Source organism: Lactuca serriola, chromosome 9 (genome assembly GCF_051521515.1).
Source record: "Lactuca serriola cultivar US96UC23 chromosome 9, Lser_US96UC23_V15, whole genome shotgun sequence".
NCBI classification, from domain to species: Eukaryota; Viridiplantae; Streptophyta; class Magnoliopsida; order Asterales; family Asteraceae; genus Lactuca; species Lactuca serriola.
The window spans coordinates 87,499,842-87,508,386 of NC_136416.1; positions in this window are offsets into that span (position 1 = coordinate 87,499,842).

Here is an 8,545-nt window from a genome sequence, read left to right on the forward strand (position 1 = left end):
GGGGAGACTGCAACGACAAATCTTTGTTGTAAGATTAAAAAAATAAAATGTGGAGATTTTATTTTATTTATCATCAAAATCTCGAAAGATAATATGACGTTTTGATAATTATGTGCAAGATATTGATAATTTTCGATGAAAGTTAATAGTTTGGAAGGTTAAAATGAAAAATAAAAGTCATCGGAATAGAGTATGCATATGGTTGACACAAACACAAATTCAAATTTCAGTTTCTCCCAATTTCATTTCGTGTTGTGTATTTTTGTCGTGTCGTGTCATCAATTGTCATCCCTAAAAAATAATAAAAAAAAAAGAAAAGAATAATAATAAAATTTTGTCATTTTATTTACAAAAAAGAAAAAAAAAAGTTCTACCTAGAACTTTGTTCATAATATTTTTTTTTGAATAACTGTATGTGTAATATTATATTAAAATATTTTGAAAGTATCTAAAAAAATTTAATATGTAATATTCTAGTAGAATAATACATATACATACACATACATAAACATATGAATAATATTATCTTTGAATATTATATGTAATCTTGAAAAAATGTTAATTTAAAAAAAATGGATAAAAAACTAGAAAAAATAATATATATATATATATATATATATATATATATATATATATATATATATATATATATATATAACAAAAATTAAAATTTTTACTTTTATTTTGATTTTATATTATTTTTTGTTAACGCCCGAAATGATTGGCTAGTAATGCGTCTCAGTATTTTACAAAATTCCCCAAAAATTCTTGTTTTTGGTCGAGACCGGTTTAGGGGCATTGTGTGGAAGGTCTATGGTCATTATTCAACGGGTTAGTTCTCCAGTATCATCAGGATTCAGTAGTTTTAGCAATTGTGCTTGGTTGGCTCTTGGGGGTGCCAAGGGAAGTGGTCTATTGCTGAGGTTTTGGTCTGAGCATCAGTTAGGAGGCTTCAAGATTGGGTATTGTATCGTTAAAAGCGGTTGGGGTTCTCAGTTTTGTTAGGATTTCGGGGAGTGTTCATCTGGTCTTCAAGAGTTGTGCGGTCTTTTGGGTTTGGCTAGTAATGGATCACTGGCATTGGGAAGCGCAGTTTATCAGCAGTTCGACTATTGGAGGGTAAGAGGGATTGGGAATCCTTCAAATCTTGTGTGCTGTAAGAGCTTAGTCGAATCAAAGTGGGGGAGAACCGTTCAGGTATTCAGGAACAGAAGCAGGCATGAAACTAGGATAAGTTTCGCATTGGAAGGCGGCCCACGTGGTTGTCTAGATTAAGGAATGTGCGAGTTGGGAGTTTGGGAAACCTCCCAAAAGTTGGTTAGCACCTTCTTGGTGATGGATAGCAGGCTTTTGGCGGACCCGGGTTGGGATTGAAGTCTCGAGTCTTGCTTGGGTGTTTGGTCGAGTGCATGCTCGACTCTAGATGTGTTCAGATTAATAGATTAGTGATAAGACTATGGGCGGCCGTAGCATTCACTAGTAGATAGTTAGTGTGGGAGTGTTGTAAGACTGCGGGGTGGCTTGTAGCATTCACCGGTCCCCGTGTAGCAGTGAGAGTGTGATAAATCTATGATTTGGTCATGGATTTCTTCAGATGGTTTAGACCAGGGTGGGTTAGTTTACAAGGTTGTGGGAGAGCCACAACATGTTTGGAATCAAGAAATGGTGGGTCGTGGGAGACCGGGTATGATGTAAGACTACAATTGGTCTTGTAGTGCTCATTTAACATTGGGTTTGGTGACGAGATGGTCCACGTAATTATTGCCAGTTGAGGCTTTCTTTCGGAAGTCGCGTGGGGCGACTGTGTGGGTATCTTTTGGCTCAGCAACTGGGCATGAGTCTGGTATTCCAGATAGTTAGCAGACAAGTTGGGACCAGGTAGGTCTCGGCTGCTTTTGGAAAGCATCTAGGAGGCAACATGATGTTTCGGGCGGTATTAGCGATTTAGGATTCGTGTGTGTGGAGTAGCCTATTGTTCGGGAAATGCTAAGTCACTTGTAGTTTGGATTAAATAATTTCAGAGTAATTAATTTGACCCTGTTGCGCAACTTTCGTTTGAGTCTAACCATTGTAGGGATGAATCTTCTACTCGAAAGATTATCTGAGCCTTTTGTCAAGTATAAGTGTTCTGCAGCTGTTTATGGTCAGTGACTTTGTTTCCATTGATAGCATCAATATAATCAGGGTTGGAAGTGTTTTGTTAAGTTTGTTATTCGATGAGAAATTGGCATGGAAATGATTCAGCATGGGCGGTCTGTCGGGGAGTCAGACCAATGTAGATTTCAGGTTTCGAAAAGGTATAAGTGGTTTTCTGCAGGGGCTAAGGATTTGTTCTTCTTCGGGTTGGAAGTTTCTGTTTGGGTTCGGTTGTCTTGGGAAGGTCGTTTTATGCTCATAATTTTCGGTTGCGTTCATCGGGTTGTTTGGTATGATCTGAGTGTTAGTAAGGAGTGATTTCGAGGACAAAATCTAATTTAAGCAGGGGAGAGTTGTAACACTCGATTTTGGATTTGCTTCATTATTTGGGGTTGTGGCCCAATCATCAGTTGTCATGAGGCTTAGGGAATTGGTGAAGGAAATGATTTAGCCCCTTTAGGATGTAGGTGTTATGGGTTAAGTGATCCAAGTGTTCGATGGTGTTTTCGGAGCCCAAGGGTATAACCGTAATATGATAAACTCGGTCCTTTATGAATTTTGGGTTTTGTTTGGGTAGTTTTAAGGCCATGGTGAGTTGTTAGAAGCGTAGGGATTTTCGCCACCTTTTCGTGGATATAAGGTTCGTTGGAAACAGACCTAAGACGAGGAAGTTATGGTAATGTGAAATAATGGCAGAAATGGTCCTTAGTTGAAAAGATTTGCAAAATAGGTCCCATGCGTGCATGGTAAGTTGGTGTGTGCCTGGGTGTGTATGGTCAACGTAAGCTGGGGGTACGCCCAACATAGTTGGTAGAGTGCCAAATCCTAATTTCTAAGGATTGTTCAATATTTAAACACCCTTATAAGCTCAAGACTCTCTCATTTCTCAGTCTCCACTAATCTTAGAGCCTCATTTCGAACCCTAATTCCCTTGGTGGTGTATTCTTGAGCTTGGAGGTGATTTTGAATGGTTCTTGGTGTTATTTCAAGGAAGTAGATCTTGGTGATCAAGCTTTTTGTGGCCTTAGGGTTGTAGATCCAGAACCTTCACACTCCTGGGAAGCCTCAAAAGGTAAAAAGTTCTTATCTTGACTTATTCGTATGCTAGTTTGAGTTTAAGGCAATATTAAGGGCTTTTATTGTGTATTAAGTTCTCTTTGTGAGTTTGAGCCACTCCAGGAGCTTGGAGTGATAGATCTTGCCCTTTCCAATGTTGTTAGTTCATAAAAATGCTTGCTTGATGTTTAAGAATGGACCATGCATGTGTTAAGCTGCTTAATATGGGTCTTAATGGTTACATTTGGAATAGGTCCCATTAAGATATGCAAATTGATAAAGTTGCCAACTTTATCAGTAAAGAACTTATATTGAAGGTTTTATGAGGTTTGGATGCAAATGACTTGAAGGATTAAGTCATAGTTTAAGTTTTGGAAGAGTTACATTTACGCCCCGCGTAGTAGTTTGAGACCCTGTCCAAAATCATCGAGTACGCTGAGCATACCTAAGGGGTACGCCCTGCGTACGTTCAGTTGTAGACTTGGGTTTGGGCTTTGTATGTTAGGCTTATTGGACAGAGGAATCTTAGATTCTTGGACTCTTGTTTGGGCTTGCCTTATTGGGCCTAGGATTTTGTATTGGGCCTTAGCGGGCCCAATGTTTTGGGCCTTATTGGTCGTAATGGGCTTGGACTATTAGTGGGTCTGGTTAGTTGGACTGTTTATATGATTAGTGCTTGGGGGTTTTGCTATAGTTAATTATTAAAGAATGGTTTGGTTGTTTGGTTCAGTTCATGGAAGCCGGTTCACAACAGCTGCAACAGTTGTGGGATTTATCTGTCGTCTAAGGTTAGCCTCCTCACTGTAGTATAGGTCGAAGGCACCAATGCCGGTCCATGTGGTTTACGTTTTATAGGAAGACCAGGAGGTGGCTCCTGACAATTTGTATACAAGACCAGAGTCTGAACTCTGGCAGTTAATTAGTTAAGTAGTTGTAGATTGTATGTTAGTTGTCTTTGTGATGCTTGCATGGAAGACCAGGAGGTGGCTCCTGGCACTTGTCTGTAAGACCCAGGGTTTTGGCCCCTGGCCTGGCAAGAAAGACCATGATACGGCTCGTGGCATAATGACAAGACTATGGTTGGCACATAGCACTTTTTATTGATTGTTGGATATGTATGATATGTATGGCTCATTTGATATGTATGGTATGTTGTATTTAGGGAACTCACTAAGCTTTGTGCTTACAGTTTGTGGTTTATGATTTTAGGTACTTCTGGTTCGAAAGGGAAGGGCACAGCTTGATCGTAGTGCATACACCCGTATTTTTTGGCAATTCGTGATTTTGTGATTTTACTCTGATAATTGTTTACTCTGGAATACCTTTAAATGTTTGAATAAAGATAAATGAATGTTTGAATATATATTAAAAATGAAATTTTTACTTTATGATTTTCTGGATATATCACTTAGACCATAGAGCTGACGACAGCCATGCACCACCTGTGTCCGCGTTCCCGAAGGCACCCCTCTCTTTCAAGAGGATTCGCGGCATGTCAAGCCCTGGTAAGGTTCTTCGCTTTGCATTGAATTAAACCACATGCTCCACCGCTTGTGCAAGCAAGAAATAGGCACTTGTTCTTACCTATCTAAACTCTATTTTGGCTTGCTATAAGATTAGTACTGGTTCTTACCATCAATCTCTTTCCTATCTAGAATGGTGGGTACATCAATTCTTGTTGATCACATTCATGGGGGAGAAGCACTTCAGGCTCTAGTCCGGGGGTTTCTTCTTCTTCGATTCAAGCAAGTCGACCATAAGGTGAATCGATGACTTGACTGAAGCCATTCCTAGCCACCATTACTTTCGAAAGATGATATGGATCAGATCTGAGCTTTGGAGCCCTCATAATCTAAGAAAGACGACTTAACCCAATAAGTTGTTAGGAACCCAGTGCCCACGTTGTGGCTTAGGTCTCCATGGTGTGGCGATTGGGATATGACTTGTCTGTTTTGTCATTTAGTGGCCACCACATGGCGACCATCTGGGGTGACTTTTGACTTTGACCATTGACCGTTGACTTTAAGTGATTTTGGATTTTTTGAGTAGTATATTGAAGCTTGGTCCCTAGGTGTTGTACAGGTGACGTGTAGAGCCAATAGTAGGACCAGGATTCAGTTCTTCTATCTTTCTGTCATTGAGGTGAGTTTTTCCTCACTGTACTTGTGTGTCGAAGGCACCAATGCCAACTCACTGGATTATATATCCTAGTATATTGGATTTATGTTATGCTGGTTATATGATAGATAGGTAAATCAGTATGATTGCATGTACTTGCTGGTTATTGATTGTTATTGTATATGTCGACATGTTATGGTTTGTTGGGTTGAGGCGGTCCTGCTTTATGTTGAAGGCCAAGATACACGAGGCGGTTCGGATTGACTGAAGGCCTGTGAGGCGGTCCAGTCAGGCCAAAGGCCTGGAGAGTGGTCCAGATAGGCTGTAGGTCTTGCGAGGTGATCCATTCAAACTGAAGGCTCATGTATGCATGTTGTTATCTACTTGGATGTGTGTGATAATTTGGGGGAACTCACAAAGTTTTGGCTTACGCTTTGATTGTTATGGTATAAGAAACTTCAAAGGACAAGAGCAAGGCGAATGCTTGATCGTGCATATATCCTCGATTTTATGAGATTTGATTTTGGGAGACTTTGATTCATGATTATGACTTTTGGAATCTATGTTTTGTAAACACTTATGGTTTTTGGATTGGTTTTAAAAATGAAAAATTTACCTTGATTTTTGGGATGTTACAAAATATTTTGATACAAATATTTTATGATTCTTAGTTATATCTTTTATAATTTAAATTTAAATGATTTAAACAATATAATGATCCAAAATTTATTATGAAAAAAACACTTTATTTAATTGAATATAATATTAATCCAAAATCATGTGATTTAAAAATGATATGATAGAAAATATTATGATTCAAAATGATTTGATCCAAACTTTTATGATTCAAAAATGATATAATCTGAAACTAGTATGACTTGAATGTATTATGATGTTTAATATTTCTTTGATTCAAAACTATTATGGTTTTTAAAAATTAAAATTTAGATTCGATATTTCTCTAAAAAAACATAAAAAGGTAACACAAAAATAAAAATAAAAAATAAAACACAAAAACAGAAATACAGTAGGAACTTAAAATATATAGAAGAAAACATTAAAAAAAGCCAAAAATAAAATAGAATATATATATATATATATATATATATATATATATATCAAGTGCGGTGAATATATATATATATATATATATATATATATATATATATATATATATATATATATATATTCACCGCACTTGATAAAATCCACGAGTTCGTATTAAATTTCATGGACATGCGTTGTATGCGAACGTATCTCACCCAAACATTGAGTATGACGTTTGTTCTATTGACGAAGTGGGTGATGGAAAATTGTTTTCGCAAACCTCGCCATTTTTTCGACTTTAAAAAATGTAAAATTGCATATAATGTATATATATAAACTCGCTGAAAAAAATGATTTTTTAAGTTTTTTTTTCTTTTGCGTTTTTTTTTTCTAATTTTTTCCAATGAATTAATGTGTATATATATATATATATATATATATATATATATATATATATATATATATATATATATATATATATATATAAACGATTTTAATGTTTATAAAGGCAAAAAAAGTATCTATCAAAGTATTTTTTTTATATATTTATATTGGTTTTATATTGAACCATCCCCCACCCTTTTCTCTCTCTCTCTCTCTCTCTCTCTCTCTCTATATATATATATATATATATATATATATATATATATATATATATATATATATATATATATATATATATATAAAAGTTCAAATGACAACAATTATATAATTGAGAACGCAAGAATAAATCTGGACCATATATTTTTTTCAGCTGCAAAATCATCCTGCATATCGGCGCGAATATATGCATATTTTCAAGTGATTATTCATATATGAATATTATCTGTTTCGTCGTCCCAATATGCTCGAGCGTTTTAGCGGCAGATTTGTAATGTGTGAGGATAAACAAACCTGTCACGCTGGTACGCGCGAGGGTTTTGCTGCAAAAATATATATGACCTTGATTTGTTCTCGTATTCTCGATTTTATAATTGTTTTCATTTGAATATATATATATATATATATATATATATATATATATATATATCGAGATAGATAGAGAGAGAGAGAGAGAGAGAGAGTAAAATTATAATAGGATCAACAAATATATTTGGATCATTAAGATCACATTTTCAATGTTTGTTTAAAAATTTATCTTCCATCACAAAAAAATAAGTAAAGATATGTATATTCATCATTTTTCAAATTCTTTCCATATAAATAAAATGTGCACCACCTTATCCACATATCACATGAAAAAAAAAATGGAAATTTTTTTAACGAGTCACCATCTATAACAACTTCTTACCTAATTAAGACTTTTAAAAAAAATCTAGAAAAGGTAAAAAAAAATTATGCATATATGCACAAACTCAAGTCTGCATAATTTTCAACCATTGGTTTAAAACTTATCTTATATTGAAAAAAAAAAAACTAAAAATACGTATATTCATCATTTATTAGCATCTTTCCATATTGAGATTAGGAAAAATAATACCTAAAATGTACACGATATGCACAAACACACAAATAAAAATATGTATATACATGCACATTAAGGTGCAAATGAAGAACATCTTAATAAGATAAGACAGTGGTGTAATTGTGATTTGTTGAAAGAAAAAAAATTAAAACAATGTTTTTCTACTGATATACATATGGTGCATATTATACGTTTTATGCAAAAAAAATATTAGTATTGGTAGAGGTTAAAATAAATGAATTTACATATTTTTTTCAATAGAAGATAAGCTCCAATAAATATCGGATACACATGTTATGTATTTTTTTCGAATATTATTATGGAAAGAGGTGAAAAAATGTGTGTGTGTGTATATATATATATATATATATATATATATATATATATATATATATATATATATATAGGGTTAGGATTAAATGTGAATCACAACTATTGTGTGAATGTATGACCATTTGTGGTCCATTAGATTATACGAAATTAGTGGTTAAGATGAAGAATGGCATGATGGTAATTAATTGAAAAATAATTAATTCTTTTGTATATTAAAACACCCTATACGGGTAAAATTGACATTTTGTTTGATAACAAATTAAGAAAATGCATATATTAAGGGATACAAACCAAAAATTCAGGAAAAGTTTGAAATACGTATTAACATTTTTGAAAATTAACATTTCAAATCCAACATAATATTTCGATTTTCTGCATTCCGTTCTTCAA